General features: G+C 46.5%; 1 protein-coding gene across 10 annotated transcripts in view; it reads left to right on the forward strand.

Moving 5' to 3' along the window:
* The first annotated feature begins 359 nt into the window (after window positions 1-359).
* GRM5 (glutamate metabotropic receptor 5) overlaps window positions 360-13,733 on the forward strand; it is a 282,158-nt gene continuing 268,784 nt past the window's right edge. For all 10 annotated transcript variants that reach the window (XM_075266190.1, XM_075266188.1, XM_075266191.1 and 7 more), the window contains exon 1: window positions 360-743. The gene's annotated coding sequence lies outside the window, so the exon portion shown is untranslated. The remainder of the gene's footprint in view (window positions 744-13,733) is intronic.

Here is a 13,733-nt window from a genome sequence, read left to right on the forward strand (position 1 = left end):
TATCATTATATATACAGTGGTTATTATTAGATTGCTATGTATCATTATATATATATATATATATATATATATATATATATCTTATGGTTACTATTAGATTGCTATGTATCATTATATTTATATATATAGTGGTTACTATAAGATTGCTATGTATCATTGCACTTTATTTTGGGTATTATTTGTCGTTGTCCCCGCCACCCTTCAGCTGTCACCTAGGGGCAGCCCCCTTACTGGCGGAGGGCTGACAGCCCCACGTTCCCTGTCCTCTGGCACAGAAAGAGTTAGGAGATGGAGGCAGTGTCAGCAGTGTGAGGGTAGGAGTGGATCCAGCAGCAGCAGCAGCTCAGGCATGAGGACCTGGAGCACTTGTCACATAGGCTGATGTGAGATGTCACCTGGGCCCCTCCCGGCACCTGTGTGATCAGCAGCCCCTGCATGTTGTGTAGCAGCCCCGGCACTAGCACATTGGTGGATCTGCAGCACTGGCAGGGGGAGCAGGTGCCAGCATTTGACTTGCTTTAGTAGAGCTCAGTGTGCGGTGGGAGAGTGGTGAGAAGACCCCTCAGCTTGTCTCCTCCTCCCCCCACAAGGGTCTGCTGACTACCGGATACCGCAGGGGGGGCACATGGGGGCTCAGACCCTAGGAGCCTAATCCATGGGGAGGTTCAACTGCATCTAAGCCGGGAGCTGGAGGATACAAGGAGCACTGATACCCCCTCGGAGCTGCTCTCTCCTTCTGCAAGGTACTGTACATTTCCATCTATAGGCTCCCCAGCCAGTCTATAGGTACCGCACAATAAATCTATAGGATCCTTAGTGCTGCAAGGTCAGTCGCTAGCAGTAATCCTTGAGATCCATTGCCGTGTTGAGTAATGTCTTAAGTAGATCATCCATGTGTCTTGCCTTCACCATCTATAGGGTTTGTCCTCCTCACTTGGCTCCATCCCCTATACATCCCCATTGACAGGCAGCAGCTCTGGGTACCAGCACCTTGGACAGCTCCTTGAAGAAGTTCATCATTCCTCTGGTGTCTTTCTCTCCTTGGCTTGCTCTTTCTCCTTAAATCTCCTTCATTTTACCTTTACTTTTCAGATTGAGAGCGGAATATGTTACAACTCTATATCAACTACTGAATATAATCTATAGATGTAGCAGAGCCGAGTCGGTTTTATCGGTTTTAGGGGCTGTTTTTGGGATCCTGTGGCACTCCGGCTACATATTATGTTAGGTTATCCGGAACACTAGCCATAACTAGTGTCTAGAGAGACGTAGCAGAGGTGAGTTTGTCATTGAGACATGTCTTTTGTGCACCAAGATTGCTCACAGAGTTACGATCATGCAGTAGGTTTACCTGCAGTGCTAGGTAATGACAAACTCATCGCGGCTATGGGGTATCCTACACGCTATGTCCGCTCTACCTGTACACTGTATGTCTTATATTATGAATCCGGCGCCCATGACAAACTCCATTCTGCTCCATCTGCTCGGCTTATTACCAGCCTTCATAATGGAGCATGTCCTGAATACAAATTTCATAGCAACGGCGGAAAAACAAAATGTAATTTATGTCTGAAAAATGGATTGGTGGATTGGACGTAGTGTAACCGGCGCATCCAACCGGCTTCAAAATGACTCATTATTATTTCGTGCATTGAGAAAGAAGACAAAAATTCAAGGTCACACTTCTAAACAATGAAGACTATAGAGATGTAGCAGAGCTGGATGTGTCTTTTAACCGTTTCGCTCCTGTTTTTTGGCTGCAGGACTAGGGTCATACAGCTCTGTGCACCCTTTGTCCCGTTATGCACCTGTCATATACAGATGTAGCAGTGCTGAGTTTGTCATTTAACTCCTTCTTATATCTTACATTGGGATAATTCGGGGGGGATCATCAATTTGGCCCCATATACCCTTTCTGAGTATAGTATAGTGTACAGGTGATAGAACGCTATAGCAGAGCTAAGTTTGTCTCTCCATCTTTTATATTGAGTATATAATATATTAATATTAATATATAATACAATAATATACTCATGTAGCAGAGCTGAGTTAGTCGTCTAATGAACAAATAGAACAAGGCCGGGTTTGCTGTTTCATTCTATCTATGCACGTTACTCTCTTGTCTGAGCCCTCACGGTTTTCCCTGCAGCCCTATGTCCGACAACAAACTCAGCTCGACTACATCAAAATTCTATGTTCGCCCTCAGGCCTCGTAGCAACATGATATCCTCAATGTAAAGGAAAACCCCCCGCCATCGCGATGTCAGAGTCAATGACGCTACAGGGCAAACTCGGCTCTGCTACATCCCTAATTGAAATTGGGTGATATTTTCTACATTGTTGTGCCCCGTGGTCTAATAAAAATGGATTTTTATTGAATTTTCTTGGAAGCCGTAACGGTTGGGGGGGGGGGGGGAGGGGGTCTCATCGTAACACTGCAGTGCTATTAAAGGCACGGCGAGCAGGAAACATCATTCCGACACATCGGCGTGCCTGGGTGATACGGGCGCGCGGCGTGTGATCTGGAAAAACATTTCAAAGTAAGCAGCCGGCGCGATGAAAATGTGGGTTAATATCTTCTTATTGGTTTTGCAAGAACCAATAGACAGGAATATTTCTAACAGATGATGTGTGGGATCAGCGGTATTATAATGCGCCGCTCTGTATTATAATGGGCGCTCGCCTCGCAGGAACAGAATGGTTTTTTAAAGGCGTTAAGTCCATGGAGGGTCGTTTACCATCATGGCCGACGTTATTTCCTATAGACGGATGGAGGGCAACTTAGTCATGTGCAGGTGTAGCAGAGCTGAGTTTGTCTTATGGCGCTAGCGGTTGTTCAAAGGCGATAGGTGGCCATTGGTTTGGTATAGGACGGCGGAAGACAGCGCTAGCTCAGGAATTGACTCGAGAGGTATCAACAATGTGCATAAGACAGATGTAGCAGAGAGGAGTTTGTTATCTGGAACAGCGGATTATCATAAAGATGGCAGGTGATTGGTGGTTTCACTCAAGACGTTATGAAAAGTGCACATAAAACTGAGGTAGCAGAGTGGAGTTTGTCATATGGCACAGATTGGGGGTACCCTTATAGGTTACCAGTGGCTGCAATGTCTTAAAGGGGTATTCCAGTTACTACACCCGATCCTTCTAGTGATATCTCTATGATCAGTGGGGATTTGAACACTGGGTCCCCCTCCGATTGGGGTCCATGTGTCCCCCTCCGATTTGGGTCCATGTGTCCCCTTCCTATTGAGGTCCATGTGTCCCCTTCCGATTGGGGTCCATGTGTCCCCCTCCGATTTGGGTCCATGTGTCCCCTTCCGATTGAGGTCCATGTGTCTCCTTCCGATTGGGGTCCATGTGTCCCCCTCCGATTGGGGTCTATGTGTCCCCTTCCGATTGGGGTCCATGTGTCCCCCTCCGATTGGGGTCCATGTGTCCCCCTCCGATTGGGATCCATGTGTCCCCCTCCGATTGGGGTCCATGTGTCTCATATAACTGAAGGAACAGGTTGCTTTCACCCCTATTGGATCTGTCCATTACTCAGCCTTGTCCCATAGAGATGAATAGAGCTGTACTGAGCATGTGCAAGCTGCACCCCATTCCTAGGGCCGACACGAGACCCCCTGCTCATAATCTTTGGACCCCCTGATCATACAGATATCCCCTATCATTTGAAGAAACTAGAACCTTTAACTACCCCTTTAGCTTACAATTTTAAAACGGAAGCAGCAGAGTGGAGTTTGTCACTTGGTATAATGGATTGCGAGTGGTTGCGGCAGGACTACATTGTCTATAATCAGATGTAGCAGGGCTGTGTTTGTTGCTGGTCTCTTATTAAATGCATCTGCAGTCCTATATAAAAAAAAATCACTGGTATACTATGAAGAGGCGTGACATGACAAACTCAGCTCTACTACACATATGTATGTATAGTATATATACTGACACATAATGTGCACATGTGGAATATACGACAATGATGACAGTGTGTTGATGTTGTTGGATGAGCTGAGTTTGTCATTCAGCGCGCTGTATTTTAATATCGTTCTATGTGGTTTTACATAGGACTGCTGTTACAAGTTAGAAGTCAGCTCTGCTTCATCTGTAGCATGCGTTGTATAATTAACTGAGCCGAGTTTGTCATTAGATACAATGTGTTGTGATACAATATGTTATTGGTAATACTGTTGCAAGTTAGAAGTGTATAACACAATCAGCTCTGCTTCATCTGTACATACATTCTATAAGTAACTGAGCCGAGTTTGTCATTTGCTACAATGTCTTGCGCTATAATGAGTTCTATGTGGTTTTACATAGGACTGCTGTTGCATGTTATGAGTCTATGACACAGTCGGCTCTGCTGAATCTCTAGTCTATATTGTAGAACTAGTTGAGTTGAGCTGACTTTGTCATTTGGCGCTATGTACATTGTGTTATAAGGTTGAAATAAAAGCGATGGGGATAAAATCGATGACTTATTCGGCTCTGCTGCATCTGTTTCGTACACAAGGAGCAGGATGAGATATCATCTGTCGTCTTTACAGGTTAATACCAATGCTGCGGTGTAATAAATCCTAGATTGACACCTACCGGTAAACATTTGGCCTTTACCCGCTCCTCATTGACCCCAAGCGTTGTCTTTCTCCGTCATCGTCATCAATAGGGATTTCCCTGGATACAGGAGAATAGGGAACGCATGACTATAAGACTCGCAGAGTATGCTGTAATAACGCGAGCCCCTCCTGAGGTCATGTGATACTTATTGTGGGCCCACATTTATGGCATATACATTGGGAAAACCATATACTGTATATACTTTGCAGTGTGTCATTTATCACTCTCACTCCGGCATTCTATTCGTGAAACAAGAGGCTGATGTTTCTCCATGAGATTTTTTTTACGGTCTTGATACAGTGTCACAAAGAGTGACCTGACCTGTCCTGCATTACACTGACATGAATGGATATTGTGCAATTCTCAGTTTCTCCTGCGGGGACGCTGCAGGAAATCTAAACATGGCCGGGTTACCCCATTCTGTGATCAGCTCATGGACAAGGAACCTTCTAACAAATAGGAATAGTCCAAAGCAGAAAACCTGCAATGGGGTGCCAATATTGTATGGAGAATGCTGAAAAACTTAAAGGGAATGTCACCCGAAAATGGCCAATTTTATAAACCAAATTTTTTTTGTGTGAAATATATATTTTTTAAGAATTTTTGATGATTTTATTTGTAATTTTTCACGTCATTATCTAGATTTAGTTCAAAAAAATGTATCCTGCAATTTTCAATCTGGCCGCTAAGCCTAATAATAGACAGACACTTAGTAATTCTGTAGGGGTTTTCTTTGCAGCAGTCACTTCATTTACATCACAGACAGGATTACAATAGAAGATAACACCTGTATAGATAAGACCACTGACCCATCAATACCTCCACTACTGACAGCTTATCTCTAATGATGATCAGTTGTTGGTCCCAGTGGTGCTGCCCCTCAGGGATCCTACACGGAAAGGGGTTTTCTGAGCCTCACAGAAATATGGGCTAGCCATAATGTACGGAGTGAAATCCCATAGTTTATAGGGCGCTGTATACGGTGTAAACTGGGGGCTCTATATGAAGATGTCTCTGCAGTCTTGGATGTAACAGAAGATCTTGACTTTGATAATATGGCGCAGTAATATGAGGCTGAGACTATAGATGTGAGCCCGTGTATTATCTGTCAGTAACATCCAAAGAATATTACATGTGATACATACAGGAATATATATGATATCGTACGTAAGAATCTATATAGACAGGGAACCATGGAGACAAGCAGCAGCCATAGCAATGAGAATACATTCTATAAGACCAGCGATATATATATATATATATATATATATATATATATATATATATATATATACATATTCAAATACAGCAAGCCTTAATCTGACACTCAAATCAACTTCATTCTCCTCTCAATGGATGATTCATAAAGTGCCATTACCAACACCCACCCATCATGACCAGCAACATCTACCCCATCACTGTGCACAGATAAAAACTAAAAATTACTTGAATTCTGCTGTTGCTCTACTGATTCTAAGTTACATCCTGTATTATACCCCAGAGCTGCGCTCACTATTCTGCTGGTACAATCACTGTGTACATACATTACATTACTTATCCTGTATTATACTCCAGAGCTGCGCTCACTATTCTGCTGGTGCAGTCACTGTGTACATACATTACATTACTTATCCTGTATTATACTCCAGAGCTGCGCTCACTATTCTGCTGGTACAGTCACTGTGTACATACATTACATTACTTATCCTGTATTATACTCCAGAGCTGAGCTCACTATTCTGCTGGTGCAGTCACTGTGTACATACATTACATTACTTATCCTGTATTATACTCCAGAGCTGCACTCACTATTCTGCTGGTGCAGTCACTGTGTACATACATTACATTACTTATCCTGTATTATACTCCAGAGCTGCACTCACTATTCTGCTGGTGCAGTCACTGTGTACATACATTACATTACTTATCCTGTATTATACTCCAGAGCTGCGCTCACTATTCTGCTGGTGCAGTCACTGTGTACATACATTACATTACTTATCCTGTATTATACTGCAGAGCTGCGCTCACTATTCTGCTGGTACAGTCACTGTGTACATACATTACATTACTTATCCTGTATTATACTCCAGAGCTGCGCTCACTATTCTGCTGGTACAGTCACTGTGTACATACATTACATTACTTATCCTGTATTATACTCCAGAGCTGCGCTCACTATTCTGCTGGTACAGTCACTGTGTACATACATTACATTACTTATCCTGTATTATACTCCAGAGCTGCGCTCACTATTCTGCTGGTGCAGTCACTGTGTACATACATTACATTACTTATCCTGTATTATACTCCAGAGCTGCACTCACTATTCTGCTGGTGCAGTCACTGTGTACATACATTACATTACTTATCCTGTACTGATCCTGAGTTACATCCTGTATTATACTCCAGAGCAGCACTCACTATTCTGCTGGTACAGTCACTGTGTACATACATTACATTACTTATCCTGTATTATACTCCAGAGCTGCGCTCACTATTCTGCTGGTGCAGTCACTGTGTACATACATTACATTACTTATCCTGTATTATACTCCAGAGCTGCACTCACTATTCTGCTGGTACAGTCACTGTGTACATACATTACATTACTTATCCTGTACTGATCCTAAGTTACATCCTGTATTATACTCCAGAGCTGCGCTCTCTATTCTGCTGGTACAGTCACTGTGTACATACATTACATTACTTATCCTGTATTATACTCCAGAGCTGCGCTCACTATTCTGCTGGTGCAGTCACTGTGTACATACATTACATTACTTATCCTGTATTATACTCCAGAGCCGCGCTCACTATTCTGCTGGTACAGTCACTGTGTACATACATTACATTACTTATCCTGTATTATACTCCAGAGCTGAATTCTGTTGGTTATATCTGGGACCACACAGTTCTGTGCAGATAATGAACCAGAAAGGGCTGCTGGGAGATTTCTCCTCTGATCCTTGCAGGGTTGTGAATATAGAAAGCTCCAGCAGACAATATAATTCAGGCAGATTAACAGAATGTAAATATAAAAACAAGTATTTCCACCCAGAGAATGAAGATCCATCACAGACCTGGCACTTGCTCTACATTTCCTGCTGTAATGAGGTGCATCAGAAGTAGTCCAGCAGGAGACCCCACCATTAGGTATTATTCCTAGAGGTCACAGTGGGTATATAAACAGGCCCATCCAGTGTTGGACTGGTCCAGCTGTGTACTAGAGGATCTCCTGGTTGTCCCAGGCTCTAACACAATAATGGTCCAGAAGAAGACACCAGAATTTGAAGAGTACTATGGTCAGTTTCCTGGGGGATGTTGGAGATTGGGTCTGTCACGGAGCAAAGGTATACGTCTTCCTCCGGATGGTCTTTTGAATCAACAGGGACGCAAGAGGTCGGGAGACAACAGCAATTTATTGTAATCCACAAAGTTAGTAGCCGGCGGCGGTCACATCAACCGTAATAACAATAAGTCCACAGAAGTCACAATCCAATGATAACTTTGGTTCCTTGGTCCTGTAACTAAATTCTGGCTCTCTGCAGAGCTGTGCACAGGCCGGCTAACACATACTAACTGCTAGCTACATCTATATACTAAGACTGTTACACCTATATCTGTGGGGGGGAAGGGCTGAGTCACAGATCCTTCCCCCCTCACCTATACCAAGGAGAGCAGACTCCCTGTCTCCTGTGGACAATGCACCGTCCAACATCTTCTTGGAGACACTGATCAGATTATCTCCACCCATTGTCCTCACTGGTCCTCACTAGTTAGAGGTATTTGCATACAATGTGCTAACACACTAGACCCTAATCAGCCAACTACACACTGATGTTTACAACAGGTTAGAGAATACATTCCACATGAAATATATATTACACATTGCCTATAGTATAGACTCTAACCATCCCGTGACAACCCCTCCCCCTCTCAAAACATGTGCATGACACAATTGGCCTACACAGGTAAATTGGGGAATGCACATCAGTCTCTATAGCTCATATTTCCTCCTGCCGGGATAACCCATCTGTGTTCTGGTGTTGGTTCCCTCGGCGGTACTGAATGGTAAAGTTGTAGGGTTGAAGGGCTGGCATCTGTCAGAAAATCCGGTGGATCCATGTTGGCTTCTCCCTGAGCTTGGCTTCGGGTCACTGCTCCCACAAAGTGGCACTGTAGATTTCCAACATCGTTGCCTAACAGAACATCGGCCGGCAGCCCGCTCATCACACCAATTGTGCATCGTTTTGGTCCATAACCATAGTCGAGTTCCACGGTAGCTTTAGGAATACGTCTTTGAGTACCCCCTGCCAACTTGATAGAAATGCCAGGACCCTCCTCTAGGGCCTCGGGTCGCACAACTCGGGGGTCCGCTACCGTTAGGAAAGCTCCCGAGTCCCGGAATCCAACAACTGTTCGGCCATCCAGTAGGACCTCCTGCAAGTGCTTCCTCTGAAGGTTTGCGGGATGTGTGGCGGAAGGCTGAATCCCATAGACCCCTGGAGGTGGAACAGATGTGTCATTCATGGAGTCATCTGGAAATGGGGCCAAACTTTCTGTCCTAGGAGTGGTTCCCAGGTAGTGAATAGGCCGGGATGCCACGGTGGCCCGTGCCCCCATGTTAACAGGGCAACTAGCTTGCAAATGTCCAGGCCGCCCGCACCCAAAACATCTGCGCTCTAGCATTCTTCCAGTAGGTCGTTGTCTAGGGACAGGGTTGTTCATAGCTGGAGGCCGATGGGCTGGGACAGGGGTAGAGGGGGAATTGTAATCCTGAGGCCGGGCACGAAAGGTGGTTGGCTGGCTGAAGGGTGTCTGGCGGACTGTGGTAGTTTTCCGCTCCTCTGCAAACAACCTCTTCCACTGCGGCTTGATGGTCAGGCCCTCATCTGCAAGAGAAGCAGCTTGCTCAACTGTGGCTGGGTTCCGTTCCAGCACCCACTCACGGATCTCAGCGGGGCACTGGGAAAAGAACTGTTCCTTAAGTATGACTTGGAGGATCTTATCGACTGTGACAGCCTCCTCTCCTTCTAGCCAGCGCTTGCATGCTTGCTTCAACTTGTGGGCGAACATGTGGAAGGAGCTTCCCCCATTGTAAGACAAAGAGCGGAACTGAACTCGGTAGGTCTCTGGAGTGACTGCATAATACTTCTGCACCGCTCTTTTAATGGCCTCATAGTCCCGCTGATCACTAGGGTCCATGGCTCTGAGAGCTTCCGCAGCCCCATCTCGTAGGTGCCCCACCAGATACCGGACCCAATCCTTCTCTGGGACTTCCATCAGGCGGCACTGGTGTTCGAAGTCCTGAAAATATCCATCAACATCCCCAGCCGCTTCCTCAAAGGTCTTGAAGTGTTTATGGGAGACATATGGTGGTTCTCTCACTGTTGGGCTGGGGGTCGACGTTTGATTATAATTCCTCATAGTTATCTCAGCCATTCGCATTTCATGCGCCATTCTTTCCTTTTCATGCGCCATTCTCTGTTCCTCCTTCTCCGTTTCCTGAGCCCTCTGTAACGCTCTACTCCTTTGCTCTGCAGTTGCTTCTAGCCCCAGCACTGCCAACTCCTCCTCATACAAAACAACCCATCTGCTCTTTTGGGTCTGTACCTGCCACTCCTGTATCTCTCCAGTCTCCTGGGGGCAGCCCTCCTCATGGTCGCTTTGCAGGGTCATCTCCTCCAGTGCCTCGATCAGTTGCTCTTTCGTTCTTCCCTGGTAACTCAGGTTTTGTTCCCGGGCCCTTAATTTTAGACTTGCCATAGTCCAGTTCCTGTATTCTGAGGTTGTGGCTCCATTAATCGCTGGGCTGCTGTAGTCCATCTCGCTATCCGCTGTTGATCCCACCGCTGCCAACCAGTTGTCACGGAGCAAAGGTATACGTCTTCCTCCGGATGGTCTTTTGAATCAACAGGGACGCAAGAGGTCGGGAGACAACAGCAATTTATTGTAATCCACAAAGTTAGTAGCCGGCGGCGGTCACATCAACCGTAATAACAATAAGTCCACAGAAGTCACAATCCAATGATAACTTTGGTTCCTTGGTCCTGTAACTAAGTCCTGGCTCTCTGCAGAGCTGTGCACAGGCCGGCTAACACATACTAACTGCTAGCTACAACTATATACTAAGACTGTTACTTCCTCTATCTGTGGGTGGGGAGGGCTGAGTCACAGATCCTTCCCCCCTCACCTATACCAAGGAGAGCAGACTCCCTGTCTCCTGTGGACAATGCACCGTCCAACATCTTCTTGGAGACACTGATCAGATTATCTCCACCCATTGTCCTCACTGGTCCTCACTAGTTAGAGGTATTTGCATACAATGTGCTAACACACTAGACCCTAATCAGCCAACTACACACTGATGTTTACAACAGGTTAGAGAATACATTCCACATGAAATATATATTACACATTGCCTATAGTATAGACTCTAACCATCCCGTGACAACCCCTCCCCCTCTCAAAACATGTGCATGACACAATTGGCCTACACAGGTAAATTGGGGAATGCACATCAGTCTCTATAGCTCATATTTCCTCCTGCCGGGATAACCCATCTGTGTTCTGGTGTTGGTTCCCTCGGCGGTACTGAATGGTAAAGTTGTAGGGTTGAAGGGCTGGCATCTGTCAGAAAATCCGGTGGATCCATGTTGGCTTCTCCCTGAGCTTGGCTTCGGGTCACTGCTCCCACAAAGTGGCACTGTAGATTTCCAACATCGTTGCCTAACAGAACATCGGCCGGCAGCCCGCTCATCACACCAATTGTGCATCGTTTTGGTCCATAACCATAGTCGAGTTCCACGGTAGCTTTAGGAATACGTCTTTGAGTACCCCCTGCCAACTTGATAGAAATGCCAGGACCCTCCTCTAGGGCCTCGGGTCGCACAACTCGGGGGTCCGCTACCGTTAGGAAAGCTCCCGAGTCCCGGAATCCAACAACTGTTCGGCCATCCAGTAGGACCTCCTGCAAGTGCTTCCTCTGAAGGTTTGCGGGATGTGTGGCGGAAGGCTGAATCCCATAGACCCCTGGAGGTGGAACAGATGTGTCATTCATGGAGTCATCTGGAAATGGGGCCAAACTTTCTGTCCTAGGAGTGGTTCCCAGGTAGTGAATAGGCCGGGATGCCACGGTGGCCCGTGCCCCCATGTTAACAGGGCAACTAGCTTGCAAATGTCCAGGCCGCCCGCACCCAAAACATCTGCGCTCTAGCATTCTTCCAGTAGGTCGTTGTCTAGGGACAGGGTTGTTCATAGCTGGAGGCCGATGGGCTGGGACAGGGGTAGAGGGGGAATTGTAATCCTGAGGCCGGGCACGAAAGGTGGTTGGCTGGCTGAAGGGTGTCTGGCGGACTGTGGTAGTTTTCCGCTCCTCTGCAAACAACCTCTTCCACTGCGGCTTGATGGTCAGGCCCTCATCTGCAAGAGAAGCAGCTTGCTCAACTGTGGCTGGGTTCCGTTCCAGCACCCACTCACGGATCTCAGCGGGGCACTGGGAAAAGAACTGTTCCTTAAGTATGACTTGGAGGATCTTATCGACTGTGACAGCCTCCTCTCCTTCTAGCCAGCGCTTGCATGCTTGCTTCAACTTGTGGGCGAACATGTAGAAGGAGCTTCCCCCATTGTAAGACAAAGAGCGGAACTGAACTCGGTAGGTCTCTGGAGTGACTGCATAATACTTCTGCACCGCTCTTTTAATGGCCTCATAGTCCCGCTGATCACTAGGGTCCATGGCTCTGAGAGCTTCCGCAGCCCCATCTCGTAGGTGCCCCACCAGATACCGGACCCAATCCTTCTCTGGGACTTCCATCAGGCGGCACTGGTGTTCGAAGTCCTGAAAATATCCATCAACATCCCCAGCCGCTTCCTCAAAGGTCTTGAAGTGTTTATGGGAGACATATGGTGGTTCTCTCACTGTTGGGCTGGGGGTCGACGTTTGATTATAATTCCTCATAGTTATCTCAGCCATTCGCATTTCATGCGCCATTCTTTCCTTTTCATGCGCCATTCTCTGTTCCTCCTTCTCCGTTTCCTGAGCCCTCTGTAACGCTCTACTCCTTTGCTCTGCAGTTGCTTCTAGCCCCAGCACTGCCAATTCCTCCTCATACAAAACAACCCATCTGCTCTTTTGGGTCTGTACCTGCCACTCCTGTATCTCTCCAGTCTCCTGGGGGCAGCCCTCCTCATGGTCGCTTTGCAGGGTCATCTCCTCCAGTGCCTCGATCAGTTGCTCTTTCGTTCTTCCCTGGTAACTCAGGTTTTGTTCCCGGGCCCTTAATTTTAGACTTGCCATAGTCCAGTTCCTGTATTCTGAGGTTGTGGCTCCATTAATCGCTGGGCTGCTGTAGTCCATCTCGCTATCCGCTGTTGATCCCACCGCTGCCAACCAGTTGTCACGGAGCAAAGGTATACGTCTTCCTCCGGATGGTCTTTTGAATCAACAGGGACGCAAGAGGTCGGGAGACAACAGCAATTTATTGTAATCCACAAAGTTAGTAGCCGGCGGCGGTCACATCAACCGTAATAACAATAAGTCCACAGAAGTCACAATCCAATGATAGCTTTGGCTCCTTGGTCCTGTAACTAAATCCTGGCTCTCTGCAGAGCTGTGCACAGGCCGGCTAACACATACTAACTGCTAGCTACAACTATATACTAAGACTGTTACTTCCTCTATCTGTGGGTGGGGAGGGCTGAGTCACAGATCCTTCCCCCCTCACCTATACCAAGGAGAGCAGACTCCCTGTCTCCTGTGGACAATGCACCGTCCAACATCTTCTTGGAGACACTGATCAGATTATCTCCACCCATTGTCCTCACTGGTCCTCACTAGTTAGAGGTATTTGCATACAATGTGCTAACACACTAGACCCTAATCAGCCAACTACACACTGATGTTTACAACAGGTTAGAGAATACATTCCACATGAAATATATATTACACATTGCCTATAGTATAGACTCTAACCATCCCGTGACAGGGTCCCAGAATCATTTTATCTAGTGCGCCAAGGAACTTGGCCAAGGAACTGATGCTATGGGAAATCAGCAGAAGTAGTCATCCCGGGAACTCTGTGAGGGCTCTTTTACAAATATTATCTGGAGATACC

The sequence above is a fragment of the Leptodactylus fuscus genome, chromosome 2 (genome assembly GCF_031893055.1).
Source record: "Leptodactylus fuscus isolate aLepFus1 chromosome 2, aLepFus1.hap2, whole genome shotgun sequence".
NCBI classification, from domain to species: Eukaryota; Metazoa; Chordata; class Amphibia; order Anura; family Leptodactylidae; genus Leptodactylus; species Leptodactylus fuscus.